At 37.8% G+C, this 19,899-nt stretch overlaps 1 long non-coding RNA gene across 1 annotated transcript; it reads right to left on the bottom strand.

The window, feature by feature from the left end:
• Positions 1-5,006: 5,006 nt before the first annotated feature.
• Positions 5,007-7,339, bottom strand: LOC104219171 (uncharacterized). Its single transcript, XR_709195.2, has 2 exons — positions 7,186-7,339; positions 5,007-6,722 (listed from the first exon to the last, which is right to left on the bottom strand). It is a non-coding gene; the product is annotated as an uncharacterized lncRNA (long non-coding RNA).
• Positions 7,340-19,899: the final 12,560 nt, after the last annotated feature.

Genomic DNA, 19,899 nt, shown 5'->3' with positions numbered 1-19,899 from the left:
GAATATAAAACCAGCAATAATAGTGATTGGATTTAAGATTAAAAAAATAGATTTTGGCTTCTTGACGCAAGTTGTTTGTCACGGCAGACAACCGAAAGTGCTATAACAAGTGGAGCTTTGGATCATTTCTTTTAGTTTTTTTTATTTCGCTATACTCTTTCGATCGTTAGGAGGATGCTTCGGTCGTTAATATTCATAAACATCGTAGAAATGCTTTTAGACGCGCATTAATTAGTTTATCGTAATTATGTACACGTTCGCGTGACACGATTATGATTTCAAAAATTGAATATGGTTAGAATTCTTTAGGCGTATTTTATAATCTATTGTCGTGATTGTGGACACGTTCACGTGACATAATTACGATCCTAAAAACAAAATCGGAGTATGCGTTCGCGCAACTTTGACTAAACTTTCTTAATAATAATAGAGCGTTATTAATTGTGGACACGTTTGCATGACATGATTTTTGACGCGCCAAAACAAATGGTACACGTATGTGTGACCTGTTTTAAGATAATTTCTTAATTAAAAGAGGCAAATGCACACATGTTCTAAAATGAGTAATTAGACAATTTTAATGAGCCAAGTATGATAAAAGCTACCGTGCTAAAATCAAGAAACTCGGGAATGCCTAAATCCTTCTCTCGGGTTAGCAGAATTCCTTACCCGGATTTCTGTGTTCGCAGACCATAAATAAGAGTCATCTTCCTCGATTCGGGATTTTAAGCCGGTGACTTGGGACACCATAAATTATCCTAAGTGGCGACTCTGATTTTAATATAAATAAATCCCGTTTCTATTGTCACTTAAATTGGAAAAAACTCCCTTATATCCCTTTCGGGGGTAGTAAAAAAGGAGGTATGACAATGATTTTGTTATGTTAGATTGTAATCCTTCTACATATAACTATTATGTTGATCGTTGTATTATGGTATGTTATTCTAGTAACAATGATGTTGATGTTATTACATGGCAAGCAAGATTAGGTCACATGGGGCAGGATCGAACGAATAGATTAGATAAGGAAGGACATATATGTTATTTCTCTAAAATTGAAATGCCAACTTGTGAAAATTATCTTGTCAGAAAGATTACACGTAAACCATTTGGAAAGGCTAAGAGAGCTGATTTTCTATTGCAATTAATTCATTCTGATATATGTGGTCCAATGAACGTGAGGGCTAGGTCTGGTGCTTTATATTTCATTACGTTCAATGATGATTTCACACGCGTTGGTTATTTCTATTTAGTTTCTCATAAATCTGAAGCACTTGAATGCTTTACGAAATATTTGAATGAAGTTGAGAATTAATTAGACAAAAGGATTAAGACCTTAAGAACCGATAGAGGGCATGAATATCTATCAAAAGAATTTGAAGAATTGTGTATTAAAAAGGGCATCAGCAGACAGTTAACTATTCCGTACACACCTCAATAAAATGGTGTAGCAGAAAGGAGGAACGAAACACTACTGGACATGATAAGGTCCATGATGGCATAGGCAAATTTACCTATCTCTTTTTGGGGAGATGCGTTATTGACTACAACCTACATATTGAACAAAGTGCCTTCTAAATCAGTTTCTTCCAGTCCTTATGAGCTATGGACTGTTCATAAACCAAACTTAAAGGATTTACGAGCTTGGGGTTGTGTTGCATATGTAAAAGATTCATTTAGTAAGTTTGGTAAATTAGGTCCGAAAAGCAAGAAATGTATCTTGATAAGATATTCAGAACACTCCAAAGGGTATGTGTTCATTGGTGAATTAGAGGATGGAAGTGTTACTGAGATTGAATCACGAGATGTCACATTTCTGGAAAATGATTTTCCAAAGAAGTTATGTTTAGGTCAAACTAAAAATACCTTCAGGGGTCGCTTGTTTGAACATAAGTTATGTTGGAATTAGTTATGTTGAGATTAGTTATTCTTGTATTATTTTTTGTTATTTGTTTGGTATGTTGTATTAATTCTGGGATTGTCAATTTTATTAGTTTATTCTGTGATAACTTGTCGTGAGATAACTATTCCACCCTCAGACAAGTATACATTACCCGTACTATTTTTAATCCTAGAATAAACCAAACAGGGGATAATGTGGTACTAACTTTTTCTCCCAAGATTATTTTTGCTTATTCATCATACCAATCGACCGGTGAGAAACTTAACCTCGACACAGGGTCGGCACAAGTTGACGCATGATCTATTGATTATTATACTCAATAAATCACAATGGCTCAATGAGAATAATATAAGGCTATTTGAAAATGTAGCTCATCGATCGTGCTCTTCTAGCACTACATTAGTTTCTGAGATTATCATAAGACATAGAAATACCACTTATACGAGTAAAAACAATTCGCACAAAGAAACCTCCTTCCGAGATCTCCTTCTTGAAGTGGAAGCATTTTCAACAGAGAATTCACACGGATACCACATCAGGAAATTTGGTTTTTACATCTGATCTCTGTATATGTGCCATATTGCCATTGTAGTAAAATTCATAAGATAGAGACCCTTCATCATCTTTTCATTGAAAGTGATGTTGCGTGCTAACCACTTTTTTGAACTTATTTTCAAAATTTTAGTATTTCTTTCAAAAGTTTACTTTGTAAAAGATTCCTATTAGGTGGTGGACTAAAATGTGGTGAATGAATCATGGCTAGAAGACCGAAGCATATCAACGACCATTGGGTCGTAGAGCCATGGCTAGAAGATCGATCCTCATTTTGCATCATCAAGATGGAGAAGGTCGGTCTCATAATAAGTATGTTGTTGTACTATCGCGCTTTCCCATAATTTGTTAATGCCATGTGCAAATTATATATATATATATATATATATATATATATATATATATTGGTTGAAAAGAGTACCTGTAAAAGAATTTTTACATTAGTACTACTTTGTTTTTAATAAAACCACCATTGGTGGTGATTAGGCATAGCCTAATCTATGTATTGATTGAACAACATTACATTGCCGGTGTACCGGACTTTATAGGCTGAATACATACGGAAACACTTAAAGTTGGCACGTTTTTCATTTAGATACCTAAACTTAAGGGTGTTCCTATTGAGCATTTACACTACCCGAAACTTATTCCAATTAAGCACTTCTTTGACAATCAGCCAAACTTACAAAGTTTATGCAATGCACTCGCTGCTGACGTGGAAAATGACGAATACAAAAAGGACATATATTATTTTGAGTAAAAAAAGGAAAAAACCTAAAAATACTACTTAACTCAGCATCTTCACTATATGTTCATGTGTGTTCTTCATCCTGCAATCTTTTGAATCACCAAAAATCCAACATATCCTCAAATAGAAACGAACAGGCAAATTTTCACACCTAACTTAAAGAGGATACCCATCAACAAAGAGAGGAATTAATGATTCTTCGTTTTAACTTTAGTGGAGGACAAACGCTGAAATTCAACTTTTTGAAGTTGGGCTACTTGAAATTACAAACAAATTGCAGGAAGGATGTATGATAGTGGTGTTTTTTATACTTGAATTTTGCAATTTCTTTACAATATAACCCAATCTATAACAATCAAATCCAATCTAGAGTGCTTTAGGTCCTCCTCTTTAAAAAAAATAGTAGAAGTCCAGCGGCAGCGTGGTGGCCGGAAATCTCTTAGAGCAGCCTGGTTTGTTGCGGCGGCGGCTGGAGATGAGGAGATGGGGTGCAGCTGGTTTCTTAGGGTTGAAGAAGAAGAGGGGGATCGTTGGTTTTTTTGGAGAGGATGAGGCCGCCGGTCTATCGCCGGATTCCGACAGTGAAGAGATGGGGACTGCCCACCACACCAACCACCCTTGCTTCGTCCTTACTCCACTCTCACCAAAAATTTCATCAATGTCTGCTCCATCTGGCAAGAACTCAAAAGCGAAAATGTAGACTATTTCTAATTAAATCCAAAACTATACAAAACTAAGTACAACGGATCTAAAAGATGCCAACTGATCCAATTAAGTTTTAAAAATCAACACAACCCACTTCAAATTAAGCTTATTTTCTTCAATTTCCTTGTCTTCAAGGAGTTTGGTGTTTGATTTAGAACAATAAATTGATTGGAAATCATGTTGAGACTCATTGAAAGGCGATAAGCTTTGTTACGGGAGGAAGAAGAAGAAGGAAAAAAAAATTGTTTTTTGGGGTCTTCACGCACCTATATGGGGTGAAACTCACTTTATGTGTCAACTCAGCAAGAAGTGCTTAATTGGAATAAGTTTCGGGCAGTATAAGTGCTCAATAGGAACTCTCTTGAGTTTAGGTGTCTAAATGAAAAATCGTGTCATCTTTAAGTGTCTCCATATGTATTCAGTCTACTGTATATTAGGACTTAAATTTTACTTCCAACTAATAGTGAGCATTAATTTTATTTTCATGTCATTCTTACATATTTCAAAGGTCTAATAATCTTTAAAACAATTTAAAATATCAAAAATAAATTTCAATTGTCACGAACTATTATACGCTTTTCTCAAGAATGAGAAAATTAATTATCTAAAAGTATGAATAATACAGTGGAGTATATTACACAGATTATGCTGCATTTAGTCATATGATGCATCCGGCCATACTTAGGCCATGGACAGTTACCTCTTTTGACTTGTAGTGGTTCTAATTAGTCAGAACCAGTGTTTATGCACAGTAATGAAGGCACAAACATAGAATAGAGAATACTCTGAGTTGTCACAACAATGAGTGATTTTAGCAAAAAAATGGAGATACTATATTATGTGCTTTTCAGGTCCTTGTATTGGAGAGGTCAACAATTAATTGGTGCTGAATAACTCCCAGAGAAGAGAAGATAGTAGCACTGATGAAGATGGCCAATGATACAAGCAGACACTCTCCTTGACCCACCTACTTAATATGATGGTAATGGAAAATTAAACCTCTATGCCAAATTATCCCAACAAAGCAATGAGGGTATGACATGCATCTGGAGGGCACATCAAAATCAGGATTTTCACCGATCGAGAGAAGTCATAATATAAAGAAGTAAACATGAAGAAGCCAGCAGATTCAAAATAATGTATTTTTACATAACCTTTTTTTTACCTAGCTATACATGTAATTTTTGGCTGTAGGAATATCACTTAATAACTCTTGGATACAGGTGGCTCTGCTACTAGCACGGTAATAGCTAGTTCAACAAAGCGAAAAAATTCATCATCTTTGAATAGGTAGTTCGGTTAACCAGACAAGTTGGAGGGACTTTCTGCCATAGAGAAAAGAAAAGACCTTGGACCTGTACTCCCCAACTTGAGAACTCAGCTTATAACAAAGGAAAGGAGCCGCTTTTTATGCGACACTACTATGGTGAGAGTGAAATAGGAGTTATTAGTAAAGGCGGGTGGAACCGGAGGCGGATGGGATTCTATTTAAAGACTTCAGGTTGAGCCCCCTCCCTTCAATAACATCGAAGGATCACAAGAGTTGCCTTTTTTTCTTCCAACATCATTCTCAAATAAAGAAAGTATGGATTGAGGGGGTCCTTTCTATCTCCTTCCGGGAGGAGATAGTCAGTTTTTGATTTTGGAATCAAAAGATGGTTGTTGAAACAGCTAACAGGGAATGGCCAGCCGCAGCAATGGAAGGTTGCCTAACCGCTTTTTAGGTCAAGGATAAACTTTCAAGCTATTCAAATTAACATGAATATCTCCAGAACTTGCAATCTATTTCCAAAGCGGACCAGAAATTTAGAATATGATTTATGTTTCTTTCATCAATGCGCGGGATCTAAGACGTATAATCTTTCATTGACTCCTCAAAGTCTTTAAAAACAAAAAAACAAACAAAAAAAACCCAAAGAGTCCCATGTAGGAGATCGATTAGTCCTACATATATGCATCAATTATATTTGTTTCTTTTCTTCCCCTAAATTAAAGACAAAGAAAGTTGGAAACGGAAAACTCGTGTGCTCCATTCAGTTTAAATGTATCATAGAAAGAGAGAGTTGCAGAGAAGTTCTCATCTATTTGATAGAGACACCATTAATTACCATCACAACTTCCGTCACCTGCAAATCTATGCACTCATCATGCATCAGCAAGCTCATTTCAATCCCTCTTCAAACAGTTATTTCTCAATATATACAAAAAGACTGGAATAAATTTAACAGAATTGTAATTCACCTGTAAGATAAAACAGATAGATTAAATACCAACCAAATAACTAAAATATCCCCACCTAATCACAAGAAAAACTGGAAAAGTAAAATCAAAAGAATAATTCATAGGAAAATAGGGGAACTCCTCATCTTGTTTTCCGAATAAAGAACTGACAACTGTACTTACAAGTCGCAGAGTTCATATTAATCTTCTCGGTATCGTTCCAATGGATTGAAGCGATTATTTAGTTAGTCGTTTATTGCTGATGCAGCATCATCAAGATTCTCACCTTCAAAAAGCCATGGCTCTTAATTAATTTCATTTCACCTTGCCTTTTCATGTGAATCTTGATGATGCTACACCCGCAAACAACGACTGTATCAATTGAACCATACCATGTACCCGTGGCATTCTTGCACATGAATTATGCTAATTATCTGTGTATCGTTCCAATGGCATAATGATAAATCAGGTAGTCGTTTATTGCTGATGCAGCATCATCAAGATTCTCACCTTCAGAAAGCTGCCTTGGCCATTAATGTCATTTCATCAGCTCATCACCATGCGTTTTTTATGTGAATCTTGATGATGCTACATCTGCAAACAACGACTGTATCAATCGATCGATACTCCGATACCAAAAAAGTAAAAGAGGGTACAGAGTTACTATATATATCAATTTAGCAGAAGCAAGAAAAATATTTATTGTATCTAAGAATTATGTGATTGTATGCAGATAGATGAATTCAAGGTACATCTTGGAATCAATGGACTACACTTGTATCTATGCCGTGCGGGTATCAAATTAAGAATAGGGGAAGCAGACAAATACTAACTCTATTTGCTTAGAAAGAGAAATTGTGTATGCATCTAAAAGCAATGAATCGGGAAAATTGACAGCTTAAAATATACATAAAATAATCAGATGAAGACATCCAATACTTTTTTCCTGGTATTTGGTCTTAGATCTTGTTCACAGATGACGACATCTGCTGACCACATTCCTTAAATTTTTAGATGAATAGGATACATAAACTAAAAAAAGAAATCCATTCATTACCAGTAGATCAAGGGGGAAAATAGAGGTAGGAAGCTCACAAAGATAGTAGTAACTGTGAGAAAAGGGATATATATAGATGATGCACTATCTCTGTTGAGTTTCATGTCTATTTCTGAGGTTCTTTTAATTTTTCTTTTTTCTTTTCAAAATTCTGTATTGGCCAATGCTTTGTTTTTTTGGGGTTGTACCACAGTAGCACTATCATATTGAAAATAATACTGATTTTATACTCCTCAGGTAATTTTGTTTACTGTTACATAGGATGAACGACAATAGATGCTGCATTATGTAAGCCTCCTTTCACATCTAATATGAGAAAAGGAAGGTGTTAATACTATTTAGATTAAACTAATACATCCTCCCTTCATTTTTAGTTATCCATGACTTTGTATTCTCTTTAAAAAAAAATGAAATATATTTTTTACTATGATACTCATAATAATAATGGCATTTCAAAAAAACTCTGAGAAATGATTTAGGGAATGAGTAGTTAATGATAAGGGTAAAATAAAATAAAAATTTGTGTTTCTCTTGATTTAGTATAGTGGACAAATAAAAGTGAAAATATATTTTTAGTATAGTACACAGGATAAACGTGAATGCAGGGAGTAAATACATAAAACGTGTTAATGAATAATATACGTTTCATTTCATTAAATCTATTAGCATGTAAGTTTACTGGTTTAGGTAGCTTTTACCATTAAAATATCTACTGGTTTAGTTCCTTTTCTTTTGTTAGTGGGAATTCTCTACACATGACACGTGAAAGCCTCCACCTGAAGATGGGTCCCATGTCCGTACACTCTGAGTAGGTTTTGCCAGTATTCCCATTTCATTTCATGGACCTCTCTTTCTCACTTTACAAAATTCCTTTTCAAAAAAAGAAAAAAGAAAAATTCGCACTTATATAGGCCTCATTTGTCAAAGCGAATCTAAATCCCATCCTTCCATACAGGGTTGTGCATATGTCGGCTAAAACTGATAACCCGAACCATTAATTATTTATTGGGTTATTGATATCGGATTATTGGGTTAACGGTTCGATAACGGTTTAAAATTTTTTCACTATTGGGTTATCGATTCGGGCCTCGATTTTCCAATTTTATTAATGGGTTAACCGATAATACAATAAGAATTAATAAAATTACGACTTTACCCTTAAATATATACAAATGCTAGAGCTTCAGTTCATTCTCTCCTATTCTTTCTCAACCGCACTCTTTAGTTACTTCATCTTCATTCTTCATAGACCTTACTAGTTACTCCTAGCGTAAGTCTTTAGTATATTATATATGAATTCTTCTCTTTTTTGCTTAACTCCAGTGAATTGTCTTCTCTTTTTTGCTTAACTCTAGATTGAGTTATCTTATCGGGTAAACCGATACCCGAACCGATAATGATCGATAACCGATTAACCGATACCCGATAATCGATATCTTATCGGTTCGGTTATCGATTTATCAAATTTGTAAACCGATAACCGATATGCTAAACCGATAATATTCATAACCGAACCGAACCGACCGATACCCACCCCTACTTCTATATATCCACCATACGACTTACGTGTGGTTTGGTATGACGTATAAAACAATTAATCATGGTATAAGAATTTATATTGAGATAATACATTATCTGGTTGTTATATTGAATTTGGATAATTGATTGATGTATTTCTTTATATATCAATTGGCAGAGGCGGAAAAAAGTAGACAAATTATTAAGTGAGAATTAATCTCTGTTCCACAAGGTAACTAACATAATATTTGTATTGGTCCAAATTTGACCGACCTTGACCTATGACGAGCACGACAAACGACCAAGTATCTTCGAATCGGCGTCCCAAAGGAGACGACCTTAGCGCGAAAGAAGAAACTGCACGACCCCTGTAGTAGTGTAATCCCATTAGGGGCCATTAAGAATATTCCGTCGAATATTCCCTGTATTTGGTTGCTTATAATTCCGAAGGGTTTTTCTCTAGTATATAAGGGGGGAAAATGTAACGATCCGACCGGTCGTTTTGAGCTTTTGCACTTGGCTCGCCAGTTCTCGGGCATGACTTGCCCAGTGTGATGTATTACGACTTATGTAAATCGTTGGTATTGGGTTTCAGGTTAATCAGAATGAATTTGGAAGAACAGTCTTAGTTGAGAGCTTAAAATTTGAAAGGTTTGACCAAGATTTGACTTGTGTGTATTTGATCTCGGATTGAAATTTTTATGGTTTGGTTAGCTCCGTTAGGTGATTTGTGACTTAGGGGCGCGATTGGAATGGGTTTTGGACTTGTAGAGAAGATTTAAGCTTGAATTGGAGAAGTTGATATTTTGGTAATTTCCGGTTGATAGGCGAGATTTTTGATATAGGGGTCGGAATGGAATTCCGAGAGTTGCAGTAGCTTCGTTGTGTTATTTGGGATGTGTGTGCAAAGTTTCAGGTCATTCAGACGAGATTTGATAGACTTTTTGAAAGAAAGCATAATTTAAGAGTGCTTGGAGTTCTTAGGCTTGAATCCTATGTTAAATTGGTGATTTGATGTTGTTGTGAGCGTTCCGAAGTTTTGAACAAGTTTGAACGATGTCATGGGATGTGTTGGTGCAATTGGTTTGAAGTTCCGGGTAGGTTCCGGGATGTTTTAGGCCGAAAATCATAGTTGTAGCAGGTCCAGAAGGGTTGAAGGCCTCAAAACCCACCAGCGCGGTCCGCACAAAAAGAAGTGCGTCCGCGGTAGGTGCTGTGCGGACCGCACAAAATGCAGTGCGGCCGCGGCGGGGAATATTTCACTGGTCCTACTTCGGAAGCTCATATCTTTTGATCTACAAGGAATTTTGAGATGATTCAAAAACGAAAGTTGTAGCCCTTCGTGTCTAGTTTTCATAAAGATAAATATATTGCAATTTGGACATCTGTAGCGAAAGTTATGGCCAAAATACTAAAAGCCTATCACTGCAGATAAAAACCTGTGCGGCCGTAGTCATTTTTGTGCGGACCGCGGTCGTTTTTGTGTGGTCCGCAGAGGTGGAAATCAGTGGGGTACTCTATAAATACGAGGTTTTGAGTTATATTTAATATTTTGACCTAGAGAGCTCGGAATTTGGCAATGTTTTGAAGGGTTTTCAAGAAATTCATCGGGGTAAGTGATTCTAACTCAGATTTGGCTAGAGTACATGAATCTACCATTGAATTCATCATTTAATTCGTGATTTGGGATGAAATTTGGGAAGAAAATTTGTGGAATCTTCCAAAAATGTAAAATGATGATTTGAAGGACCAAATGATACCGTAATTGGATAATTTTGATATGGTTAGACTCGTGAGGGTATGAGAATTCTGAAAATGTAAATTTTACTCGATTCTGAGACGTGGGCCCGGGGCTCGGGTTTTGGTCATTTCGAGATTTGTGCCCTTTATTGATTGTTTTCGCTTGGGCGTAGTTCCCTTAGCATATTTTGATGTTCTTGTTCTGATTTTGGATAGATTCGACGCGCGTGGAGGCCGATTTGAGGGGCAAGAGCGTCGCGAGCTAGAGATTCAGCTGGTTCGAGGTGAGTAATGGTTGTAAATGATGCTCTGAGGGTTTGAAACCCCGGATTGCACATCGTAGTGCTATATTGAGGTGAGACACACGCTGGATGACGGGCGTGGGGTCGTGCACTATTGGAGATTGGGACTTGGTCCGTCCCAATTGATGATTTTACCGCGTATTTGACTGAACTTATTTGCTATCATCATGATTTGGGCTGATTTCCATATTTGGACTTCGTGCCAACTACTTGAACCCTTCGGGGATTTTTATTACTATTTTTCTCACTGTGTTGACTTATTACTTGAACTCAGTCATGTTATTTTCCACTGTTTTTACTACTCAGCCATTTTTACTCAGTTTTGAGATTTAAATGATGTTTTGGGCTGAGAATGATTGTTTTACTATTGCCCGAGGGGCTTGTGATGATTTTCGGATTGAGTAAGGCCGAGGGCCTAGTTGTGAGGATACGCTGATACTGCTATGAGGTCAAGGGCCTGAGATACATATATATGCCACGAGGTGGCTTGATTGATATGAGGCCGAGAGCCTAGATTTTATGCCACGAGATGACTTGTTATTGCGCTTGGGCCGTAAGTGGCCCCTCCTGGAGTCTGTACACCCCCAGTGAGCGCGGGTACCCATTGTGATGTGAGATATAGCTCAAGGGGCTGATATTGTTCTATGTGATTTGCCCGAGGGGCTGGTACCGTTCTATGTGATTGCCCGAGGGGCTATTATTGTTCTGAGATATTTCCCGACGGGCGAATATGTTGACATTGTGCCGAGGGGCGAACCTTTATGTGTTTATTTTTCATATTTACTTGTCATTTACCTGTTAAAATATGGGATTTGTGCCCGAGGGGAGGATTTTTGTGCTTATTTGCACTAACTGTTTTGCATTCATTTGCGTAATTGTTGAAAAAGTCATTTTCAAAGAAGTCTAAACCGAGCTAAGATGTTTTAAGAGATTTTTTTACAGTTTCAATGCTTTCTTACTAGTTTTTAAACTACTGCTATACGACACCTTGATATGCTTTACGTGATTTCTTACCATTCAGACTTTAGTTATGATTATTACTCACTAAGTTGGAGTACTCACTTTACTCCCTTCACCTTGTGTGCAGATTCAGGTATTTATACACCCGGTAGCGGGTTTTGGCTGATCGGAGGCAGAGTCATTGGAGTTTAGCAAGGTAGCTGCCGGCATTCGCAGCACTGCTTCTCTCTCTCTTCATTCATTAGTCTGTATTTGTACACTCAGACTTTCAGTTGTATTTATACCCTAGTAGATGCTTGTGACTTGTGACACCCTGGTTAGGGCTGTGTTGGGTTGTACTTCCGCACTTTATTGGCATTATTCGCTACTTAGTATTGCTATATCATGTTTCAGACTGCTTTTATGTTATTTAACTATTTAAAAAGTGAATTGGGTTTAATTGGCTGGCCTTGTCTTCACGAGAGGCGCCATCACGACCAGGTTCGGGTTTGGGTCGCGACAAAAAAAGACCTTGTAAGGAGGGGGGGGACTCTGAAAAACTTACCAATCTTGGATGAAAAGAAACTTTGCAACTCTCTTCCTTTCACCTATTATTATTCTAGAGATTATTATCTTCAGCTATGATTTACCCCTTCATCTTCGATTGATTTGTTCAAAAAGGTCTTAACATCTTTTGAGTCAAACAATATTCAATTATGTCACCGTTCAATTTTTTTGGAGCAATATGGGTGTGCCAACACATAATATTAGTTAATTTTAGAAAATATATACATAAAATACCTAGTTTGATGGTAAGACCATGTGTTCACACGCCCCATGATTGAGGTTATAAACTGCCCTGCCAATTGGTGTATTATCTTATCCCACCATCAACATTGAACCCATGTATAAGCTATACATGGATAAAGCACCAAAAGGACCAAATTATCTTTTGTTTTTTCCCCTAAAAGCCTATGAAAACCAAATATCCAAGGGTATAATTGTAAATTCATATTTTTTGGTTTAATAAAATAAATAAATAATACGATGATACTTTGTGTACTCCATTTTACTACAATGAATCAAACACCCAACAAGAAATAATTCATATATTATTAGTTCTCGTATTATTAACTTCTGCATTACTAATTTGATCCATGCATTATAACTCATGTATAAATCGTCTTCAATCCAAACGACCCTTAGGGTATATTCCCTGTCAAGAAAAAAATCCTTACATTATTAGCGGGTGGTGATCTAAATTTTTTTTAATTTTTAATTATTTATATCACTTATTACGTTTACTACTTGTCCTTACCTTTAGATAATTTCATAGTGTGCATAAAAATTTACACTATCAATAGTTAAAAAATAAACACGTACATATATGCACTAGTAAGTAGGGGTGTCACCGGATACTTAAAAACCGACTAAACCAATCGAACCGTACCGTACCGAACCAATTTTGAGGTTTTTTTAATAAAACCGTAGGTTTTTATATAAATCTATAACCGTATCGATAATTAGGGTAGGTTTTTTATTTTATAAAAATAAACCAAAAAAATACCGAACCGTACCGAATAAATTTACATTTAAAAAATATATTTATATATTAAGTTTTAAAATAATAAAATATTAAATTTTTCCTCGAGTTTTGGAATTATAAAAACAATTACAAGCCAACAAGTAATAAACGCAAAATCATAATTCTCAAACCTATTATGCTACTCCCATCGAAAACAAATTATTTCTAGCATATTCACTAGCAAGACACAAGGCATTATAGCGATTATGAGTAGCAAACTACAATGTAGGGGTGTCAATATGGTTAAAAGAAAACAGTTAACCACCCATATTATCCACTAAAAAATGGGTTGGATAATGATCTTTTTAAAAACGGGTCAAATATGGATAAAAATCATATTATCCATTTAGAAAATTGTTAACAAATGGGTAACCAGTGAGTTTACTTTTTACATTTGTTAAGCCTCAAATTGGGGGTTCCTCAAGTTAGGGAGACTAAGAATTCTCCCAAAAGTGACCATATGCAAGAAGTCATGGATAATATGGGTAACCATATCATCCGCCGGTTAACCCATTTTTTATCCGTATTAAATATGGGTCAGGTCGGATAATTTATCCAATTTTTCATTACCCGTTTTCGACCCGAACCATATCTGACCCGACCCGCCCGTTTGCCACTCCTACTACAATGTATTGATTATATTTCCTTTCCTATGAATTAAATTTATGTTTTTGAATATTTAATCTTCGATAGACTTTATTCTTGAGTCTTAGTCCCAATTTGGTTAATATCTTTCCACTCATGTGATTTATATTTTCTTTGTATTAATTTGTTTAGTTTCTTTTACGCTATTGTAGAGTAGTTGATGGATCTATACTCTAGCTATCTTTCATATTTTCTTAATTCATCACTCTTTAAAATGTAAAAATATCTAGAGAGTTTTGCTAAGTCATATAAAAGTATGTATGTTATACTGTATTCTACTTCTACTAGTGATTTTTATATGATATTTTAAAAAATACAAAAAATTATTTAAATCGTACCGATATCAAAAAGAAATTAATATAATTGGGACGGTATCGAAAAGTCTAATTTTGATTATACATAATGAATAATCAAAAAATTAGTATAGTACAAAATTTATAAAATAACTAGCGGAACCAAATCATTGACACCCCTACTAGTAAGAACTTGCGTTCTGTCCCAAACCTTGAATTTTGGGAAGAAAAAGTTCAACGTCATTGATTTGGCGGCAGTAATTTGGTGAGGACCTCGAATTAGGAGGGTTGAGAGTGGGGACTGCAGAGTTCTACAATATGTGAAGTCATTACATTTACATGATGTGCTTCGGAAAGATAGTAGGGGATAGAGTTCACGTGGTATGCACGGGATTTGTGGGGGAGGACATGCTGTTGTAGGGGCCAAACTCAAGTTTTCGCATTGGGATCGACCACCCAACCCATTGGGACGGCTGTGGCCTGTGGGTAAAGAGTACTTGCAACGTGACTAAGGGCTAAGTTATTTTGCCCTTTTCACAATGAATTAATCACCAAAATATACAAGTTATACAAGCCAATAGCTTTATTTCAAATTATGATATTATCTTAAGAAATCTATTAAATATATAAAATTATTAATTTAAAATTTAATAGCTTATAATGATTAAAATTTCGAACCTATAAACTTCATATTCTGATTCCACCTCTGAAGTCACATATTGTTTCATTTTTACCTTTTCTAGAAGCACATAAGTTTGTTGTGGTACAACTTTTTTATATCATGTAGTATTAATGGTTTATACATAAACTGATTATTGTGTATAAAATTTACACTTCAGTAAGCAAAAATTAGACTTCTCTAGAATTATTATCGAGGAGACTAATCACTAGTAGTATCTAATAAGTGTTCCCCAGAACTTAGAAATGATTAATGTACGCATATTAATATAATATAATCTTAGATTAAACATTGTATTGGTCAAAATTTGACCGCTACGGTCAAGCTGACCAACGTCCCGTCCAAGCAGAAAAGGCAGCAAAAGACGACATGGTCTACTCCATATCCCGTACTTACGATACCCGTCGAGCCAGAAGAAACAATGCTCCGAGGACGACCAAGACGGACATAGTGTGAAAGAGCGTCAGACCAAGCACATAACAAAGGTCACATGACTATATATAGTAGGGCAAAACTTTCGGTAAGGGGGGCAAAACCTTCGGTAAGGGGCGGAGGGGTAGTTTTTCACTGCTTCCTCTTTCCCTAGTCCCCACTCCTGTAATCTTCATAATGAGAAGAAAAACGAAGCATTCTCCAAGAAAGTATGTAAAATGCTCTCCTCCATTAATTAATGGGATTCACATCGGAAAGTTTCAATAAGATTGGTTACCTCTATCTCATTTTATGTATTATTTTTCCAACTAATTTATTGATCTGGAATTCATTATGGTAGACAAAGATTTACCCCTTCATTTTCTTTAATTGATTTATTCAAAATGGTTCCAATATCTTTTGAGTCAAACAATTTGGCGCCGTCTGTGGGGATTTCTTAGTAAAATTTCCTAGTCTCTTCCAGATCAAAGACAAGAAACACGATTACCTACCAAACAGAGCGCTAAGGCAAAGCCCAACCCACGCAGGGCAAAGGCGCAACATAGGAGGGGAAAAAGAGCTGAATAAAGTCACCTAATTTAGAAATCATCGCCCCATCAATCGCCGAAGTGCCAGACAAAACGAGCAACATTGCAAACCTACTCTCATCCACCGATCCATTGGATCGGGGCAAGGAAAGTAACATTTTGACTCACCTTCTGTTCTTTGCTCAAGCGGGAACACAAGCGCTGCGCGGGCGAGCGAGCAAAGAAACATCTCAGTCATATAATGTAAAACTATTACAAGACAACCAAAATATCACCCACTGATGACATCTCCAGACCGGAAAGCAGGAATTATACAAGGAAACTCCAATGTGTGCACAAATAAAACATAAGCGAAACGGCAACATTTCGTACTCCTCAACATTACACTCTCTGATGCAAACAATATCAAGCGAACTGGGACTCCCCCAAAGGATACCTGATTCTGCAAAAACTGGGACTAACGATGGGTTGACATTTCAATAAGTTCGAAATAACACCCTAAAGGTCAAGGGCCTTTGCCACAGAGAAGAGTTCGACCACGATCGAACGACGACGGGTTAACATTTCGATAAATTTGAAATAACACCATAAAGGCCAAGGGCCTTCGCCACAGAAAAGAGTTTGACCTCGATCGAACGACGACGGGTTAACATTTTGATAAGTTCGAAATAACACCCTAAAGACCAAGGGCTTTCGCCACAGAAAAGAGTTCGACCTCCATCGAACAACGACTGGTTAACATTTCAATAAGTTCGAAATAACACCCTAAAGGCCAAACGCGTTCAGCATAGAAAAGAGTTCGACCGCGATCGAACGACGACGGGTTAACATTTCGAAAAGTTCGAAATAACACCCTAAAGGCCAAGCGCTTTCGCTACAAAAAAGAGTTCGACCTCTATCGAACGACGACGGGTTAAAATTTTGATAAGTTCGAAATAACACCCTAAAGGCCAAGGGCCTTCGCTATAGAGAGGAGTTCGACTTCGACCGAGTGATGATGGGTTAGCATTTCGATAAGTTCGAAATAACACCCAAAAGGCCGGGGGCCTTCGCCACAGAGAAGAGTTAGAACTTGATCAAACGACGACGGGTTAACATTTCGATAAGTTCGAAATAATACCCTAAAGGCCAAGGGACTTCTCCACATAAAAGAGTTCGACCTTGATCGAATGATGACAAGTTAACATTTCATAAGTTTGAAATAACACCCTAAAGGCCAAGGGCCTTCGCCACAGAGAAGAGTTCGACCTCGATCGAACGATGACGGGTTAACACTTTGATAAGTTCGAAATAACACCGTAAAGGCTAAGGTCCTTCACCACAGAGAAGAGTTCGACCTCGTTCGAACGACGACGGGTTAACATTTTGATAAGTTCGAAATAACACCGTAAAGGCCAAGGGCCTTCACCATAGAAAAGAGTTCGACCTCGATCGAACGACGACGGGTTAACATTTCGAAAAGTTAGAAATAACACCCTAAAGGCCAAGGGCCTTCGCCACAGAAAAGAGTTCGACCTCTATCGAACGACGACGACTTAACATTTCGATAAGTGCAATATAACACCCAAAAAGCCAAGGGCCTTCTCCACAGAAGAGAGTTTGACCTCGATCAAACGACGACGGGTTAAAATTTCAATAAGTTTGAAATAACACCCTAAAGTCCAAGGGCCTTCACCACAGAAAAGAGTTCGACCTCGATCGAACGACGACGGGTTAACATTTCGATAAGTTCGAAATAACGCCCTAAAAGCCAAGGGCCTTTGCCATAGAAAAGAGTTTGACCTCGATCGAACAACGACAGGTTAACATTTCGATAAGTTCAAAAGAACACCCTAAAGGCTAAGGGCCTTCACCACAGAAAAGAGTTCGACTTCGATCAAACGACGATGGGTTAACATTTCGATAAGTTCGAAATAACACCCTAAAGGCCAAGGGCCTTTGCCATAGAGAAAAGTTCGACTTCGATCGAACGAGGACGGGTTGACATTTTGATAAGTTAGAAATAACACCCTAAAGGCTAATGGCCTTCGCCACAGAAAAGAGTTCGACCTCGATCGAACGACTACGGGTTAACATTTTGATAAGTACAAAATAACACCCTAAAGGCTAAGGACCTTCGCCACAGAAAAGAGTTCGACCTCGATCGAACAACGATGGATTAACATTTCGATAAGTTCAAAATAACACCCTAAATGCCAAGGGTATTCGCCACAAAGAAGAGTTTGACCTCGATCGAATGACGACTAGTTAAAATTTTGATAAGTTCGAAATAACACCCTAAAGGCCAAGGGCCTTCACCACTGAGAAGAGTTCAACCTCGATCAAACGACGATGGGTTAATATTTCGATAAGTTTGAAATAACACCCTAAAGTCCAAGGGACTTCGCCACAGAGAAGAGTTCAACCTCGATCGAACGATGAGGGGTTAACATTTTGATAAGTTTGAAATAACACCCTAAAGGCCAAGGGCCTTCTCCAAACAGAAGAATTCGAACTTGATCGAACGACGACAGGTTAACATTTGGACGAGTTTGAAATAACACCCTTTAAGGCCAATGGCCTTTCCCAAAAGGAACAGTTTGACCTTGATCAAACGACGACGGGTTAGCATTTCTACGAGTTCAAAATAACACCCTTTAAGGTCAAGGGCCTTCGCCAAAAAGAAGAATCCGACCTCAATCGGATAACGATGGGTTGATATTTCGACAAAAGCGCAAAATCACCCTCGAGGCCATGAGCCATTGGCAAAGAGAAAATTTTAAATATTTTTAAGGCCAAGGGCTGTCAGAAAATATAAAGGGAAAGAAAGACCGGGATTTTACATACGGGAATCTACCTTGTACCAAAGTCACGAAAAGCAAAAACAAGGAAAAGGTACAAGACGAATTATAATGAAAAATTCTTCTTTATACAAAGTCACTGCATAAACAGTCGCAGATTACATACAACTTGAATCAATAGTTTAAAAAAAGAAGAAGAGAGAAACAAAAAAAAGAAGAGAAAACAGACAAAGACAACTATCTTTTCACTCGGCGTCATCATCACCACCCTCTACACCGCCATCTCCAAAAACTTCTCCCTCGGCATCCGTGCCCTCACCAGCTTCTGGCATCGTTGAGTCATACCCACAATTGACATGAGCCTCTCGCGCATTCACTCGCGCTCCTTCTTATGCGGCCGCGGTAACATTGCTCGCCTCCCACAAACTCTTGTATATATCCTGCTAGGCTTCATCATGAACCCAAAGCTCGTGCAAGTGGCGGGGGACGGTGGTGGAGGAAGACTCGATTTGAGCCAATAGTTGCTCCTTTTCAGCCTCCAGAGCGGCGACTCGATGCCCCAAGATCGACGCTTCTCGATCGATCTCACCAATGCGTTCATCAAGCCTCGCCTCCCTTAGCATGGCCGTCGCCCTTTCCGATTCCTGCTCGGATTGGAGGACGCGGTTAGTATTCTCCAGGGCCGCCGCCCTTGCCTTAGCCGAGGACCAGGCACTCTCGATGCTCTCCAACCCGGCAACCTTTCTCTCCAACTCGGCCAATTTTCCCATCCACTCCGCACTCATTGCCTCGACCTTGATAAGATTCTGATCCATTTGGGCCTGCATCGACCTCAGTCTCCCCTGCAGATAGTCACACTCTGCTGCTACCACCTTGCCTACCTCAAGCTCTTCGTGCTTCGCGTGAAGTTGCTCCTCGAGCAAACTATTTCTGCGAACGGCCTCCATCAACTGCTGGTCTCTCTTCTCCAACTCTTCGAGCACCGGGATTCTCCCTCAGCCGCTCGTTCATCTCACAACACTTATTGTAGCGCCGATATTTCTCCAATGCCTTCAAGAAAATCTTAGTCCGAATTTCAGCCCTATGAGCACTCTCAATTTCCAACATGTACCTGAAAAACAAAAAGATGAGTTAAGATCATATCATCCAGAAAATAAAAGAAACATGAAAGAAAGGCGAAACGTACCCTCAGGCCCATAGCGGCCACTTCATTCATCAAGTTACTATCAGGAACATTCTGGAGAGCCTCGTTCTCGGCAGTGGAGCACAAAATG

The sequence above is a fragment of the Nicotiana sylvestris genome, chromosome 6 (genome assembly GCF_000393655.2).
Source record: "Nicotiana sylvestris chromosome 6, ASM39365v2, whole genome shotgun sequence".
NCBI classification, from domain to species: domain Eukaryota; kingdom Viridiplantae; phylum Streptophyta; class Magnoliopsida; order Solanales; family Solanaceae; genus Nicotiana; species Nicotiana sylvestris.
This window is presented reverse-complemented; position numbering and strand designations above follow the sequence as displayed.